General features: G+C 40.4%; 1 protein-coding gene across 1 annotated transcript in view; it reads right to left on the bottom strand.

Annotated features, from left to right (window-relative positions):
* Positions 1 to 16,380, bottom strand: part of NCOA3 (nuclear receptor coactivator 3) — a 70,970-nt gene that overhangs the window by 40,748 nt on the left and 13,842 nt on the right. Inside the window, exon 2 of the mRNA XM_018073901.3 lies at positions 12,671 to 12,710. The gene's annotated coding sequence lies outside the window, so the exon portion shown is untranslated. The remainder of the gene's footprint in view (positions 1 to 12,670; positions 12,711 to 16,380) is intronic.

Raw genomic sequence — 16,380 nt, 5'->3', positions numbered from 1 at the left:
GAGAAGTCAGAGTTTATGATGAACTAGAATACATGACATATAACACACGTATGAAAGCTCAGTGGAAATGGCAGACAGGGCCCTACATCAGCAGGTGGAATTGCTTTGAGTAGCCCCATCCTGGCCCCCCCACAAGCAAAAAAACCTAAGACCAGTTTTAAACTGTGCTAGAAATAAAGCAGACCCTTCTAAAAAGATGGCAGAGTAAATATCCTGGTCTGCTCCTATGGCAGAAATGAGTAAGGAAAGGTACTGGTTTACAGTCCCTGTGGCCTGAAAAGACCTGAGCCTTGAACAGAAGCTAGGAATAACCTGATTATCAGGGCATATCAACCCACAGAGAGTTACACAGATAATGCAACCTACAGAGATTATAAATGCATAAAGTCCTTCAGCTATAGCAGCCAGTCCTTGGATTCACCACATTTTTCAAGACAGTGCGGGAGGTGAAACACAACTCGCAGCAGGAGCTCTGCTTCCCCAAGATCACACCACTTTTCTATCAGAAAAACACTGCTTTCCACATACTGCTTTGTATACCAAAGAGGAAAAAAATTCTCAGACGCTGATTCCTGAAAAACAAGACTGTGTGTATGCACACACATGCTTAAAAGAATTCACGTGCCTGTCAGTTGAATTTTTTTGCATCTATTCATGTAGCATCCTGATGGTAATGCAAGAGAACTTAAACAAAATAGTATACCAACAGAGAAGGTAAAAGAATGAATAGATTGATTTGTTTTTAACGCTCTTATAAGAAGTCGTTGTTATAAGAAGTCGTTGTTATAAACATGCTCTTCAAAAGGCATTTATGTTGCAGAAGCACAATCCATTATTGCTGCAGAAGACCAAGAGTTCACTCATCACTGAGGAGTTGCAACAAGGATGCAGACAGGACAGTTTTGAGACAAACCTATCAAGGAAGAAGCCAAGAAAAAGCCATTTATTATATCACACTTGGACTGCACTCTTGGACTGCAGGTTTATCACCAATTGTAACAGATATAAAAGCAGAGAACAGATACAATGGTAATGTTTTAAAACCAAACAAAAATCTAAGGTCCAACTACTGCAGGTCTACTCTTTTTCTGCATCATTTATGCCAGCACAACAGTTAGGAGCTGATTTAGGGGGAAGTGCCAAGCCTTAATACTGGATATCAGAATGCACATCACTGTGCAACTCCATGATCAAACCCAGGAGACAGAGGGGAAATCACCCAGCAGAAATTTGAAGTGTGCAACAGTAGCACTGGTGAGTTTTGGAATATAAAATAGTTTTCTAAATTGAGAGGCTGTGCTCTAGAATTTCCTCTAAGTCACCTTTCTACCCTTCGGTAAAACTGCTTACTCTAGAAAAGGGAAAGAATAGATGAAAACACCTTGGCATGAACTTCTCTTTAAATTTCTCATTTACAGTATGGTGAAAATTCTACCAGGGCAGCTCCAAATCAGCTGCCAATTCCCCACTGTGGAAACTGAGGAGATGAAACCAACCTCAAAATCTACTCTGAATAAACACAGAGAACAAAACAGTATAAAATGCCAAAATGTTTATTTTCATTTTGTAACTGGGAATCTAATGTTTTTTGGTTACAAAACGTGTTGACAGTATCCCTGATACCCTTCTTTCTGCCATATTCATTAGAAGAAAGGGTTGCACAGGTGATTTCTCATTGCCAGCAGCCAGCTCTCCAATAACACTCCCCCCAGGCAGGGCACTTTGAAGTTACAGGACTTACAAAGCCTATCAAGTTTGTGTTTCTGGAGTTTAAGTGTCAGCATATATTTTTTTGCCCGTTTCCCACCCTACAGCTGGCACGTGCAATAACATTTTTAGAGGTCAAGGATTTCTGACATTAAAACAATGTTACCACAATGCCATCCTGCAACTGCCCAAGAGAAGCCTTTCAGGCACATTAAATGATGCTTCAGAGAGTTCAGAAGCAATTCTTGGTTTCTAGCAGTTGTCACTCTTCTTTCCTTTAGAAGAGCATTTATTCCATTTCCTTGTGATAGGCACCTTCCCTGCAGCTCCACTGTGAGGGCAGATGAACTGCCATGAAGTGGACAAGGAGAAGCACACAGGGAGGACAGAACAAAGAATCACAGGGAGTGAGGGTAAATAAACTATGGGAGAGCTGCTGCTTAGGAACACTAGCTGGGTCACACAGGGAGGCCACAAACTATCATTACAAGTGCATGTTTCTTTTGCAGTTGCAAAAAGAATTGCACACAAGAGGGTGCAGGGGATCTGCTATTAATCATATTATAGTCATTGTTCCCCCAGTGTTGCTGTCAGTGCTTCAGGAGACTCCTTCAATTCCTGAAGAAAGGGGCATGGAAAAGCAGCACTACAAGAACAGCACACACTGAACCTTCACGATTTTGTCCTACTATATTAATACTACTGTAAACTAAACACTGTTTAACCACTAAACTGCTTATTGAACTGAATTTTTAAAACCAGTCCAAATCATAGCAGTTGAAGGTTCCTCCCCAGCCTAATCTCTAATGAGAAAAATGGACATGCTGTATAAATATGATGAAACTACCTGCAAGAACAAGATGCTAGAGATCTGAAAACATGAGCCTGAAGCAGTCAGGCATCAGGTTTCTTCGTTGAGGAGGTTCTAAATGTTATCTCTAGGTGAGGTGCTGAGTGACTCCTTGATTAGGTGGCACCTAACATTCAGTAAGTTTAGGGTTCCAGCAAGAACACCTGTGCTGGGAGCCAGCAAGGGAGAAAATGGAAGCTGGTGCAGTAAAGTAATGAAGTCAGCTATTTTTTTTGTCAGTGAAAAGACAGGCATGTTTAAGGGGAAAGAAACACAGATTAACTGAATATTGTATTCATGCCTCGTTCAAAAGGTAATGCTGCTTTAATTTGCTTGGTTTGGCAAAGCTGCACAGAGAAGATGAGTTTTCTCGGCCACAGATATTTTTGGTTTGTGACAAACTCTGCATAGCATGCAAGTGACACACACTAATCAGGCCCAGAATTTGCTAGAGTCACCCACCCTAAATAAAAAATCATAACATTGCCTACCATGGGCCTCTAACACTTTGCAGGTTGGCAACGAAGTGGAGCAGGCACTGCTTGTCTCCCAGACTGAGATGCTGGGTTTTGGTTTTTTTTTTTTTTTAGTTAGGGAAGATGCAGAATTGAAAAACTGCTCGTTGAGTAAATATGTATTTAATTTACCGAGGTATGAGCTAAGTAGTAAAACTGAGGCATTTCTACGTCGGATTTCAGTAAGGAGAAACCACTTCAATCTTTTAAAAAAACCCAACAGGTTTATTAAGCAACAGAGAGAGTGCTGGGTGACTCATCCTCCCTTCCCCACTTTCTAATTAGCCCTGATCGTCAGCATCAATGTGGCGATTGTTTTTTGGTGGGTTGTTTTTTTTCTTTAACCACAGAAAAAAAACCACGCTGGAACTTGAAAAAATGGACTCCTAGTTGTTTACTGCTGGGAGTTTTAGAAGATAGCCGGTTAAGGCATATTCCAGCCTTGCCGGCAGCAGCGCACGGAAACCCCTCGCTCGCCGCCGTCCTCCCCCTCCCTGGGAGAGGCTGCATGCGGCACAGCACGATCGCAGAGAAGAAAAAAATCCAGGAAAAGCGGGGCGGGGAGGGGGGGAGAGCGAGCCCTCGGCTCTTGGCAAGGGGAAGGCGTTCCACAAGAACTGCTACAGGGTCAAAAGTTTACCGTGGTTTCAATTTCACCTTTTTGCAGCCAATGAGCGCGCGGCGGCCGCGGCCAGAACCGCGGGCGGCGGCGGCTTTAACTCCTTGCGGCCCGGCCCTCCCCTCCCTGCCCTTCCCTCTCCTCTCTTCCCCCCGAGCCTCCCGCGCACCTTCCAGCGCACAGACTATCAGAAGCAGCGTGCCTGCGAGTCACGAGTTAAGAGCTGCACAAGGTCCCCTTTCCCCCGTTTTAGTGGGTGATGGAAGGGGTAGGAGCGATGCGAGGCAGCATCAAAGCAGCGCTGAGCTCTGGAGCTGGGACAGCTGCGGGATCGCGCTGGCAAACAGGAAAGACTGACCTTGCGAAAGGGAGGGAGGGAGAGGACCGGCACAGAATTGTCGGAAAGGATTCTGAAGGCACAGTCCAGAGCTGCGGTGATTTACTTTGCTTCTCGGTGCCGCGTATTGCTGCTCAGTCCCCACACTACAGTTAATAACAGTCTGTGTCTAGATGATCGTGACTTCAAAACAAGACATCCTCCATCTGCTCTGTGAAGGATGGACACTGAATTTTTGTGACTCTTGGGTACAAAAACACCATCAGGTTTTCAGTGTTGCCCAGGCAAACAAGTAACACCCAGCCACAAAAGTGGCTAGCCATAAAAAGTGATCTGGACGTGAGACACTTGTAATGGGTTTCTTGCTTTGGCACTGAAGAAGACAAGATCCATCTTCATCTCCACTTATTTTATTACAGAACTAGAGGATGAACATAGAACAGGCTTCTTATTCCACTGTATCATCACTAACAATGCAGTTCCATCTCAGAGTCTACAGACTCAGTGAATCAGTCCATGGGGGGTACCCCAAAATCTGTGTTGGCAACAGCAGATACTGAATGACAGTCTGTGATTGTTTTGGCATCCATTTGATCTTGGAAAGTCAATGTCTACTACACTTAAGCAAGGAGAGCAGCAAATTTATCACCTCGTTATTGGCCTTGCAGACTGAAAGGAAAGAGGACTAAAGCACTCGAGAAGAGTTCTCAGTTTGGTGCAGCAACAGATAATATCATAGGAGGCAGCATGAAGAGAAGTACCAAAAAAAAGCACATAATTCAGGCAGCTCCTATACCAACAGAATCTAAGAGTGTGGTTCAACACAGCAGAAAGGGGGAGGGTTACTTAGAAATCTTAGCAATGGCAAGTTACTGCACACATGTGCAGGGTAAACAGCCTGGAACTAACCATTCCAAAGGAGGCATTGGTGACATCACAAAGCACTTGGGAGCATGTATGTCAACATACTCTGATCTCCAAGCTGGGGCAGAAAGAATGACAAGAATCTGAATATAACTCTGAAGAGGTAAAATGAGTAAATATGCCATCGACACGCAGAAAAGACTTCTGCTAAAGATGCCAGTTAAAACAGAACTTAGCTTTCCAAACCCTTAAGCCAACCAGATGGTGGACTGTTCAAGATAATGCATATGACAACCCAAGGGGGAAAACCCATTAGTCAGTTGGCAGCTATTACTAAATTTCCAGCAAGATGCAGTTTGAAAATTGGTGAGTTATCTTACCCAGAACCTTAAAAGGCTTTCACAGCACTTTGCAAGGGTCAAAGACACTCTGGTCTCAGCCCTCTGTATAGGTCCAGAAAAAGGATAAAGACTCTTAGAAACACCTATACCAGCTGAAAATACTGATGGTCACCTTTTTGTAGCTCAATTCACAAAACAGTTTTAGGCACTACGATGCAAAACCTCTTAAAACCTGCTTCAGGAATCGGCAGCCACTCCATTTAAGAGCAGTCAAAGAAAAAACAACTTCCAGCTGTTGGGCAGGGCAAACAGTGATTTCTTGAGCAGACACAGGTAGATTCCTTTCTTAATCTATGCAAATAGGCACAGCAGCTTAATGCAGCTACTATGAGGTTAAGTTTAATGCCTTGAGAGCTGCTAACAAAAGATGCAGGGAGTGATTAAAATACATCAAGTCAGAAAGTTGAAGACATCATGAGAATCTTAGCTGATTGAGTTCATGCCCTACTACCAAGCTTTTCTACTCTAGTTCAAAAATGGAAAGACACCAACAAAACTGGTCTATTTTCACACTTTAGCTAGGTTAAAATACAGTTCTGCCAACAGCAGTTTAAGATTTAATTACATATGTAAAAAGCTCTCAGTATTTTCCTCTCAGTAAAAAGAGCAGCTTGGTTTTGCTGTTTTACCTTCTCTAAATACCATGTCATTTTAGAGAAATTCTTCTAAATTGAGAGATCATAAATAAATTCCCTTTTTATAAGATGGCCTCATTTTAAAAGAAAATGGATGCTATAAAATTTTACATCAAGTCAGCATGTTACCAAGAAGCTTTTCTGTGTGTTCTGAATTTGATTAATACAAGCCAAGGTCACTTCCTGAAAGAAAGATGCCTACTACTGCAGCTGCAAGCAAACTAGACTCCTCTGAGCTCAAAAGCTGGGGGATGGGAAGACCACACGAGCAATTTCTAACACTGTCTCCAAAAATATACCAATGACAAAACCTGAATAATATTTCGAATTTTTTTTACTACATTACTACATAAATAACATGATAATTAAAGCCTGAGTCTGTATAATCACCGTTCCAAGCAAAAGATTCACAATGATGCACCAGCAAGCCTGCAAAAAAATCACTAATTCTGAGGACCCTTTACTAAACTGCATGAATAACTACTTGAAAATGTACCTTTTTTTTTTCACTAGGTATGTTTTATTATGCAGTTCATGAAGCTGGTAAGAGACTGCCCTTGAATTAACAGCATGTCTCAGTCCTACCGAGACTGTGAGGCTCCACCCGACCTACACTGTGTCCTATTCGGAAGCCATTTAAGAAAAAGGCATTTCAGGAAAGCATTCCAGCTCCTTACAGAACACTACCAGTTTCTGAAGACTATACCTAGCCTACAAAACCAATTAGAAATTAGCCATGTTCACCTGTAACGTTTAAAGATATTTTAAGAGATGTAAAGGTATTTTAAAAGTTACTTCAAAAACATGCCACATTTGCATTATGCATGAGGTGAAACACATGTAGTTTCTTCCCTTCCCAGACACTGTTAAAGCTCCCAGGTCATGAAAATAAGACCCACACCAAACAGAGAGCATTATTTTTGCTTTTTGTGTGTAGGAAGATTCTGCAATCTGGAGTACCACAGCAGGGGCAGGGTGGAAGGAATCTACTGCTGAAAAACATTTAAAACCATACACCAACAGACCTTTCCACAAGGACATCTGGGGATACACACTCACCCTCGATTTAATATACTTCATCTTTAATAAAACAGCCTTGATACACCCAACATTGCAACAGATGTTTCATACTAGGCTGAAGTTAGGGTGATCTACTGAATGAAAGTTAATTTTGACAAAATGGTGCTCTTAAAAGAAAAGAACCTTGCTGTTTTTGGGTGGGCATCTTTGCCTGAAATAGAAAAATGCACTACAGCATATCATTACCTATGCAGGCCCAACTACATCTGTGGTTAAGGATGCATCACATTTTCCATCACAGCAGCTTGTTCTCATTTTTTAATGACTGTTTCTGACACACCCCTCAGAACTGCTTTTTGTGGAAAACTCGTATAAAATTGGTTCAGGCAATTAAAAACAGAGTGGAGAATTCAGCTGAACAAAGTGTAACCTTTTATTCAGCCCAAGAAGTTAAAGCTCTAAAAGAGAAACGGATTAAATGTCTGAACAAGCTGAACTCCGTCTCGCTGCTCCAATGAAGATCCCTGCACAGACAGTAACTGCCTTATTGAAAGTATTTGAACACGCTCAGTTTTGTTTTAAATGCTTGCCAAGATCCCCAAGTATTTTATTTGACCAAGGTAGCTGTGCTGCTGCAGTGCTGACAGGACAGAACACGCTTTATCACCATATTACAAAGCCCGAGAGCAGCTCCTCTAGAAACCTGCCAGCTCCAAAGCAGCTCAAGAGCCTGGCATTTTTCAGGGACATTTTTCTAGGTTATGCTGCCCCACCCATACACAGCACCCACAAAGCATGAGGCAGCAGTGGGATCAAGGGCTTAGCAAAGGCCACCCCTCGGTGCCTCCTGACTGGGGATCCCACTGGAGAGCGCAGCCAGAGGCTCAGCCAAGAGCGCTCAAAGCCCTCGCTCCTGCCCCTCCAGTGACCTGCCCTTGGAGTAGGTCCTGTCCAGGCCCTGTCCAGGGCCCCAAGGGGGTGTTGATGGGCTCTGTGGGATTCCAGCTGAAATTTCCTTAGGGTGAATTATACTATTTTTTTTCCAGAAGCTTTTTAAAGACATAGATAAAGTCACACCGAAAACACTAAGGGTGTGAGGTCACTTAAAAAACTTCAAAATAGTATTGTCAGCTCCAACTCTCAACACTTCTTAACCCTTGCTGCACATATTTAATTAAGCAGATTGCTGTTTAACTGCTTATTGCACTGTGTGGGACTGGCACCCATCAGTTCACAGAAAAGGCTACTATAGGTTTATCTATGTCTGTTATGTCACCTGTGCAGTGCTCTACTTGTACAACCACTTTCTTTACCACCCAGTAACAGATAATCGTGTCATAAATGGAGATCTGATGTCTGTCAAGGGCCTGCATCCTAAGCTGGCCTTTGACCAACAGAGGGAATTTCTGTGAAATCCAAATTAGGACACAAAGGTTTTTCCCAACGGAGAATGAACAACACTGACATAACACTGCCTTGCTTATGACAGATACCAACTTCTGATTAAGGATATTGTTTTAGAGCAGACTTTAAACTGGCATTTAAATCACTGATTTAACAGTTGGAAATATTTGCACCCATCAGTAAGGAGGGGCCCAGGAGCAGGAAAGAAATACTCTCCATAAATCACATTGACTTGCCCTAGGCACATTTTGCTAGTCAGCAGATGCAGCACTTATGAACATTTATTCAGGTGTTTGCACAAGAACCAAGTTACAGAATTAATGTCAGCAAATATATCAACTTACACTAAACCAACTAATTTTAATCAAAGCTCTGGATACACTTACACTTTTTAAAAGGTAGGTTCATATTCTGAAGAAGTGTTTGAGTGCTGTGGGGAGAAGGCAGCTCTCCATAACAGGGTTCCATAGTGTGTGAGTCTGTTCAGACTCACACAAACCATCAGTGGGAGTTAAATGCCTGGTATCTTAGAATGTTTTTGAGAATCCTACTTAGTCTCATTTTTCATCAGGCTACTAAAATAGATTATTTTTTAAATTTATTGAAAAAACACACATCCTCTTTGCTTTTAAAATTAATCTTGGCATCCTATGATCTCATAATAATTAAAGGCCTGTTAATGAAGTTTAGGAGTCTGGCATCACTAGACTCTCAGATTTGAGAGTACAAGATCTGAGATTAAAAACAAAAAAGGCACTGAAGAAAGGAAATCAAAATAGTTTAAGTTTTCCACGCATAATATTAGTGCTTATATATAATTTATTTAATTGTAAGGAATAAATACAGCTGCTTAATACAAAGGTGACATTTCTAAAACGAAATCTGACCTTGAAATATGGAAATATGTTTCTAGTTTAATGCTGCAATTAAAATCTGATTAAGTTTGAGTGTATGCAGGTACACCTCATTTGGCTGCAAGAGGTGCTCATTTAGCTCAACAAAAATGCTTGCCATTCAAACTTTTTGTAATCCCCAATTCCATCAATTCATCTCTCCACAGCACAGTCAGCTTGTCTGGTTGTATTTCAAACACTGCCCTTTCACTGGGTACCAATGGTTGTAACACAGAGCATCTGCTAAACTGTACTGTGCAAACTAAAGCTGGAACAGTATTTTGCACATCACTGGTTGAATGAAATCTTACATCTAAGGGGTCAGTTATTGTAAAATTAAGCAAAATGGAGGAATAAAAAAAACCCCCAAAGGTTGGTAGCTTTGTTCAATGCTACACAAAACAGAAAAATTCCACCTAAAGAAATATTATAGACTGCAGAGTCCCAGGGTTTCCTCTGAGCCCTACAACAAAAGGGCAATAGGCAAATTCTACTGCCTGCAATAAGTTAAAATTCAGGTTTTAAGTAGAAAGTGAGCAGAGGATCCACTTTCAGACAGCCTATGGAATCTCTATCCTAAAATACCTTCAAAACTTGACTGAACAAAACCTCAGTCAACCAGGACTAACTTTGCTCACGGTGTTTCCATTGATGTGCAATTTCTCCATGATTTCCAGTAAAACATTGTCATCAGAGAATTATGAGCTGCAGCCCAGTGATAAACTGGTACCATTATGGCAACGGGCCACTAAGACAAGAGAGCACCTCACAGTTGATCCTACTTTGTCTTAAAATTAAGATGTATTACCACATTCTTTTGGGTTGTGATTTAAGCAGGTACGTTTTATTAATCTCATGTACTCTTTAGATTTTGCATACATCCATTAACACTCCCATCATTACTGGACAAAAAAATAGGTATTCCTGACCACAACATTAATTCCTACCACCCAGGATCTTTTTTCTCCCCATTTATGAGAAAAAACCAGCATGCTTTTGAATAAGGCTGTCAGTGCCCTCTGGATTTTTCTTTTTTTTTTCTCAAAAACTTTTCTATTCTTTACAAGGAATTTCCACTGCTTAAAACTTTATTCTTCTAGTTTTTCTCATGTCCTATTAAAGAAGCAGTATCTTTCATTAAAAAGTCATTTTTCAACAAATCTCTCAGTAAGCTCCCTCGGATTCCTGCAGCAGGCACAAAATCAGTTTTACTCACCAAAGTTTTTATACAAATGGCACTTCTCAAACACTAATGTTTATCTGCAGAACTTCCCAAACTGACACTACCAACATTAGCACAGATATTCCAAGTACTTTTAGGAAGATTTGCAGCCATTCTAGAAGTCAGTACAAGAGGTCAATGACTGCCAAAACCAGAAGGGATCATATCCTTCCCCTTCAAGTGCCAAAACCATTGGTAATGTTTTGTTTCAGGTCCAGTCACTTCCTTGTTTGTAGATGAATGGCTAAGCAGTTGGGTAGTTTCACATCATCAGGAAGCAAATTTTATGCATTTTTACATAGTGTACTGATGGAAATGCCAGGACAGAGCTGCTGATTTTTTTTTTATTATTATTACTTTCTTACATGCATTTTATCTGTAGTTCCCATACAAGAGTAGACCAACTGAATTGTATCTCACATTCAATAAAACCCTGAGCTGGGGAGCCATTATTTGAGCATTTGTCTGCCAATGAGACATCCAAGATGCATCCACCATGACTTAAACAATTCTGTTTTACTGGACTTCCAGGCCATTCTGCAGTTTAATTCAGTTTAGCCTGATGCTAAGCTTTAAAGTTAGTATTCAACCACACTTCTGCACTGGGAAGTTGTCATATTTGCATCGGATAAGCAAATCCAACATAGTAATTAACTGATTAGCACCAGTCATGCATTTATGTCATACAGCTGGACAAGATCAGCTAGAGAGGGTCATTGATGCAGTGTGTTTTCTTACACAGCATTTGTCCAGGGAATGACCTTCTCCCACAGCACATCACACCTCAGCACTGTGGGAAGTTATGCTGAGGCACACCACAGTCAGAATTTTGATATTCTTGGGCCCTGCCAAAATTATTAGGAGAAGAGCTACTAATACTTGTCTCTAGGCATGGTATGGCTTTTCTTTTCGAAGTCCAGGAAGAATTTTTAGTGTACTTAACAGTCCCCTGGAAGTTCAAAAAGCTACAAAACCTTCCCTGCACCTGAGCTTTCAGCTCAGTTAGATTCTCATATAGATGATGACTACAAATAATGGTGTACAAACAATAACAGGATAATCATGGCACACCATGGGGGGAAACACAAGAAAAAGCTTACAAAACTTAAGTCTGATATCATTAATCCCCTTACAGAATAAAAATGCTGTGACTCAGCTGTTTTTCCCATTGGAGGTAGGTTTATGACAGACAATATGCTCAGACAAGTGTCTCCATCCAGTCAAGAGCAGAAGTTATTTATCCCTCCTGTCCACCACACACTGTTTACCTCAGTGTGTCATCTGTCTGCAAATCATGGCTTAGGAACTGCAGTGTTTCAATGAGCACAGCTATTGGAAACAAAAGACAGTCTTTTCTGTCCTTTGAAGAGATCATTCTCCAAAGGTTTTTCTTCCACTGTCTCCTTTCATTTTCTTCATTTTGCTTTAACCTTACCTTATTCTAACCAAGCCAGCTCACCTGAATTCTATTTCAGGGCACCTGCTAAACTGCAGAGCACAGAGGCTGATCTGAATTCAGGTTATTCTGAAGGAGTTTGTAAAACAATATTCCTTTCTTGAGAGCAAAATCCCACTGAATGGAATGTCCAGACAGGTTTCCAGTTTTGCTGCACTCCAGCAACAGGTACAGAGCTGACATATCAATCTACTTGAGGCTAAATTGGTTACCCTAGAAGTTATGACAGACCCTCAAACAAACAATACCCATCAGTGAACAGCATTGTATCTGCACAGGGCCCAGAACAGCTGGGGCCAAGAAACCAGACTTCATCACCATTCCTTCAGAAGAACTGTTCTGAGCAAAGCATTCACATCATCACTGACTTCAGGAAAAAGAAAACTCTGGGATCAGTGGTAGAGAGAATGACAAAAACAAAGGCAGATATAAACACAGAAGGATGCTACCATTCCATCCCATGACTTTTAGAGGAACATCTTTAAATGGTCCAAGTATTCCCCAAAAGCCTGACAGCATTACATACCATGACACATATCAAGGTCAGGTCCTACCATGCATTCCCTCAAGTTTAAGGGAGGTGGAAGACAGCAAACTACATCCCATATTAATATAGAGCATAAAAAAATACCTTTATTTTTCTAAGCTAATTGAAATTATTTTTCTCCCTTTTCCTAACCCCCTACAGATCAAGGGTTTACGAGAATGGATCCAGAGGAAACAAAGCAGTCCTGACAGGAGACTTACCTAGCACAGTGTTCTCTCCAACAGAAGCCCATAGGAATGCCTAGGAAGAAAAAAAGCATATGAATGTATTTTAGCACACTGTCAAACTTCACAATCTACAGTTCAGGAATTTCCTGGTCCAAAAGGAATGAGTTTCCTAGTGGCTGGATTTCTCTTCTGTGTAAGTTTTTCCCTTTTGAACCCATGAAAATGAATACTGTTGCAATATTCTGTGGCCCTCAGTTCTGTAGTTAAGCCCCACGCTCTGTGAAAGTGTCAGTTTTTTATTTTTAACCCTGCCATCTGATAATAAGGAGAACACACGAAATGACTGCAGAGGAAAACACTTTCTTCCTGTTGATTTTCCATGACACTTGTGGTTTTGTAAAGATCCGCCTTGTACTGTCAGGCCAAAAAAAGAAGAAAAAAAAAAGATGAGAGAGCACTGCTGGAAATTCTGTTTCTCATTAAAAATACAGAGAAACATGAAGTCCATTATACTCTTTTTGATACTGCACATACCAGAAATACTTATCTTCAAGAGGAAGGCATAACATGACTGTATAATGATGGGGTATCTTCAGTTTTCTAGTTTTTCTTTGCACAACATTACTTAGCACTGGTCTGTTATTTTGCCAGAAGATTTAATTCAGATTTACTTTTTATTTTACTGAGTGGAAGAGAGCTGGACAACGATATTGGTTACAGAGTGCCCTCTTCTCCCCTAAGTAAAACACCAGGATAAAGACAAAAGCATTACTGAAAAAAGGACAAATCTCCTAAATCAAGTGCGAGGGATACACAGAGTCACTCACCCTGAACAGAAAGTTCTCTTAAATCACCAGTTTCTTCTTCAATGACCACCCTCAGTGTAATTATTAGCTACCAAATCTACATTTCTAGAGGACAAGAATAAAATATCAGAGGTAATCAAGACATGGTAGGACCTGCTCCCAGAACAAGAAGTATTAGTTTTCTCTTTAAGAGTGTACCAAATCTTCATGCATTATGCTTTGCAGAATTGTTTCAGTCAAGATCAATCTTATTTCTATGAAGTATTTAGCAAACTTACCACTGAAGTCAATAAAAGAATTTACAATAAGCAGGATAAAGAGATATGCAAGACCAAGCTCAAAGAACTTCTGTAAGGCCCCAGTAACAAACTCTATAGTGAAATATCTGATGTGCCACCCTGGCTTTATCCAAAGCCCAAGTAAACAAAATGAGTTTGAGGCTTTGAAAATAAATACATTTGAGTTGTCTTATGTCTTCAGCAGCATCTTTTGCCTTCAGGAAAAACAAGTCTTAATAAGACTTAGGAATCCCATCTCCAAGCTTTAACTTTGCATCACATTGGTAAAGTAACATTTAGATAAATATCCAAACTGTAAACAAAGCAAGGGCAGCAACTTTATTTCACAACACGCTTTATTTCAGTGCTTTTAATCAGCGAGAAAGCAACTAAACAATGCACAATTCACAACACAATCCTCGTAGAAGCTGGAAAAGATATTAAGGTTCATGTCAAGTTCAACATGCTCTATTTTTATCTTCAGTCATTAGCCTTCTCATTAGCAGTAACTTAATATGTGAGAAAGGGTTAGGAGCAGCTAGGAAGTTATTCCAGTATAGAAATTTATTTATATATTTCAAAAAAAAAATTTAGCCAAACAAATAGTTCCAATAAAGTTTCTTAGACCCAGCCAACTAATGCAATCTCCCATTGTCCCAGTATACCAAATTAAGGTTTACAGGTTGCTTTAGAAAGTAGTAATTAATTGCTCACTATTTCTTCATAGTCATGGTGTACTTCATAAGCTTGTTTCATTCCAAAATTAAAAAAAAAATTCTGGACTCCCATTCTGCTCCAGCTCACAGAGAAACAATCTTCACATCCCTGTAGTTTGACACTAAGGCAACAATTCCTTTAGCATGTCTTTTTTCAATGGTGATATTTGGGATACTGCTTTAAGAGCTGGCTGAAGATACATCTTAAAGCATTGCACAAGATGGAGCCAACAACCCCATGATTGACTTACTGGGAGAGCAGAGTTTACATGAATAGGGAACTATCTGGTTTGGAGGGCAGAACTCTTGCAAGAAGTCTCGGGGATAAGAACTACCTGTTTTTTCTAGAGACAGCCTCAGCACTAGCAGACATCAGGATATTTGTATACCATGGAGATCCTGAAACCTTTTCAGCTGACTGCTAGCAAACCAGTGAATTAGTGGCCCTCTCCGTGTTATTTTGTTGCATGTAGGCAATAACTTAATTTCTCTGAGAGGATTAAACTAACTTCTGCCAATTCTGACATCAGTAATACAGAACTTAATGTTTCCAAGATGACAGTAATAGCTTTTTACCCAGAGCAATAGAAAAGTGTTGTGGTAAACTTTGCCTGGAGCCAATTTAGTTACATCTGGATATATGGCACCAAACCCAAGATAAATTATCCCAAGTGGAAAATCACCAAAATATCTTAATTCTAGAAGCTCTGTTTTCTGCTTATCTAAAGTTATGAAAGCAACTTAATGTTCTTTCTTTTATCTGACTCTTGATCTGTGCTTTGTCCTTCTGTTTCTCTAGAGATACAATCTGGGACTTTGTGGAGTGAAGCAGATTCAAGATAATGCCAAGTTCCAGCAGCCTTTGTTGAGAAATTCCTCTTGCACTTAGAATGAGGAAAGAACTACTAAGAGAGCTGCCAATGAAGACACTTAAGTTGATTGGAAATGTGGGTAAAAACCTTTATACCTTAGGCTTTTACCAGACTTGCTTCAAAAAAAAGATACCAGTGATACAACTTTCCTGGAAAACTTGTTATTTTGGCTGAGCTGTACCTAACAAGCTGTATCCTTTCAGAAGAGTTAACATAGTTCCAGTGTTAAAAGCTGCTTCATCTGTTCTGCAAAACGTGTCTACCACATTGTCTCATTTAGCAAATCTTAATGGAAATTCCTCCAGCTATGAAATACCAGCTATAAACTAAGTGATTATCTCCCTCACTGGAGAGATATTCAAGAAGTGCCTGGACACCATCCTGTGCCATGTGCTTTAGGATGATCCTGCTTGAGCAGGGAGGTTAATCCAGATGCCCCAGGGTGGTCCCTTCCAACCTGAACCACTCTGGGATTCTGTGCTGGTGGCGAATCTTGAATTAGAACTTCAGGAAGTGTTTAGTTCTGCTCCACTCTGCCTCACATTCTTGAAAGCAATACTGAAGTGCACGAGGACTTCTATGTAAGCACCCAGAGAAAAGTCAGAGCAGTTTCTGAAATCCCTGCCTCGGAGGTGGGACCTTTAATTTAGCATGAATACACCAAAAATGCTACCTTAATAAATTAGGCAAGTTAAGCCCCTTTTCAGCTGTTTGCTTTTGTGGGTGGGGTTTTGTTTTTGTTTTACACTAACCAACAGCCCTGGCTGATAGAGCTAAAGTCTCTGGAGGACTGTTAGTTACTTATTTTTTTCCATTGTTGATGCTATGGAGCCAGTGTAAGTCTAGAAGAGAAACATTCCGTTTCAGGTAAAGGCCTTTTTTTGTTTGTTTGTTTTTAACAATAACAGTGCATGAAAATATTTTCTAAATGAATCAATCTGCGGTGAAGTGCCTTGCTAACTCTATTTGGGGAGGAAGAAAAGCCTGAGAGTTTTGCAAGTTTACTATTTCAGAAAAAAAAAACCAAGACCAGACTGAATTAGAATTACTAAATATCAAGACTCAAAACTT

Source organism: Manacus vitellinus, unplaced genomic scaffold, assembly GCF_001715985.3.
Source record: "Manacus vitellinus isolate BGI_N305 unplaced genomic scaffold, ASM171598v3 scaffold_26_pilon, whole genome shotgun sequence".
In the NCBI taxonomy this organism is placed as follows: domain Eukaryota; kingdom Metazoa; phylum Chordata; class Aves; order Passeriformes; family Pipridae; genus Manacus; species Manacus vitellinus.
The sequence above is the reverse complement of the archived record's forward strand: the minus strand, read 5'-3'. Positions and strand labels throughout refer to the sequence as shown.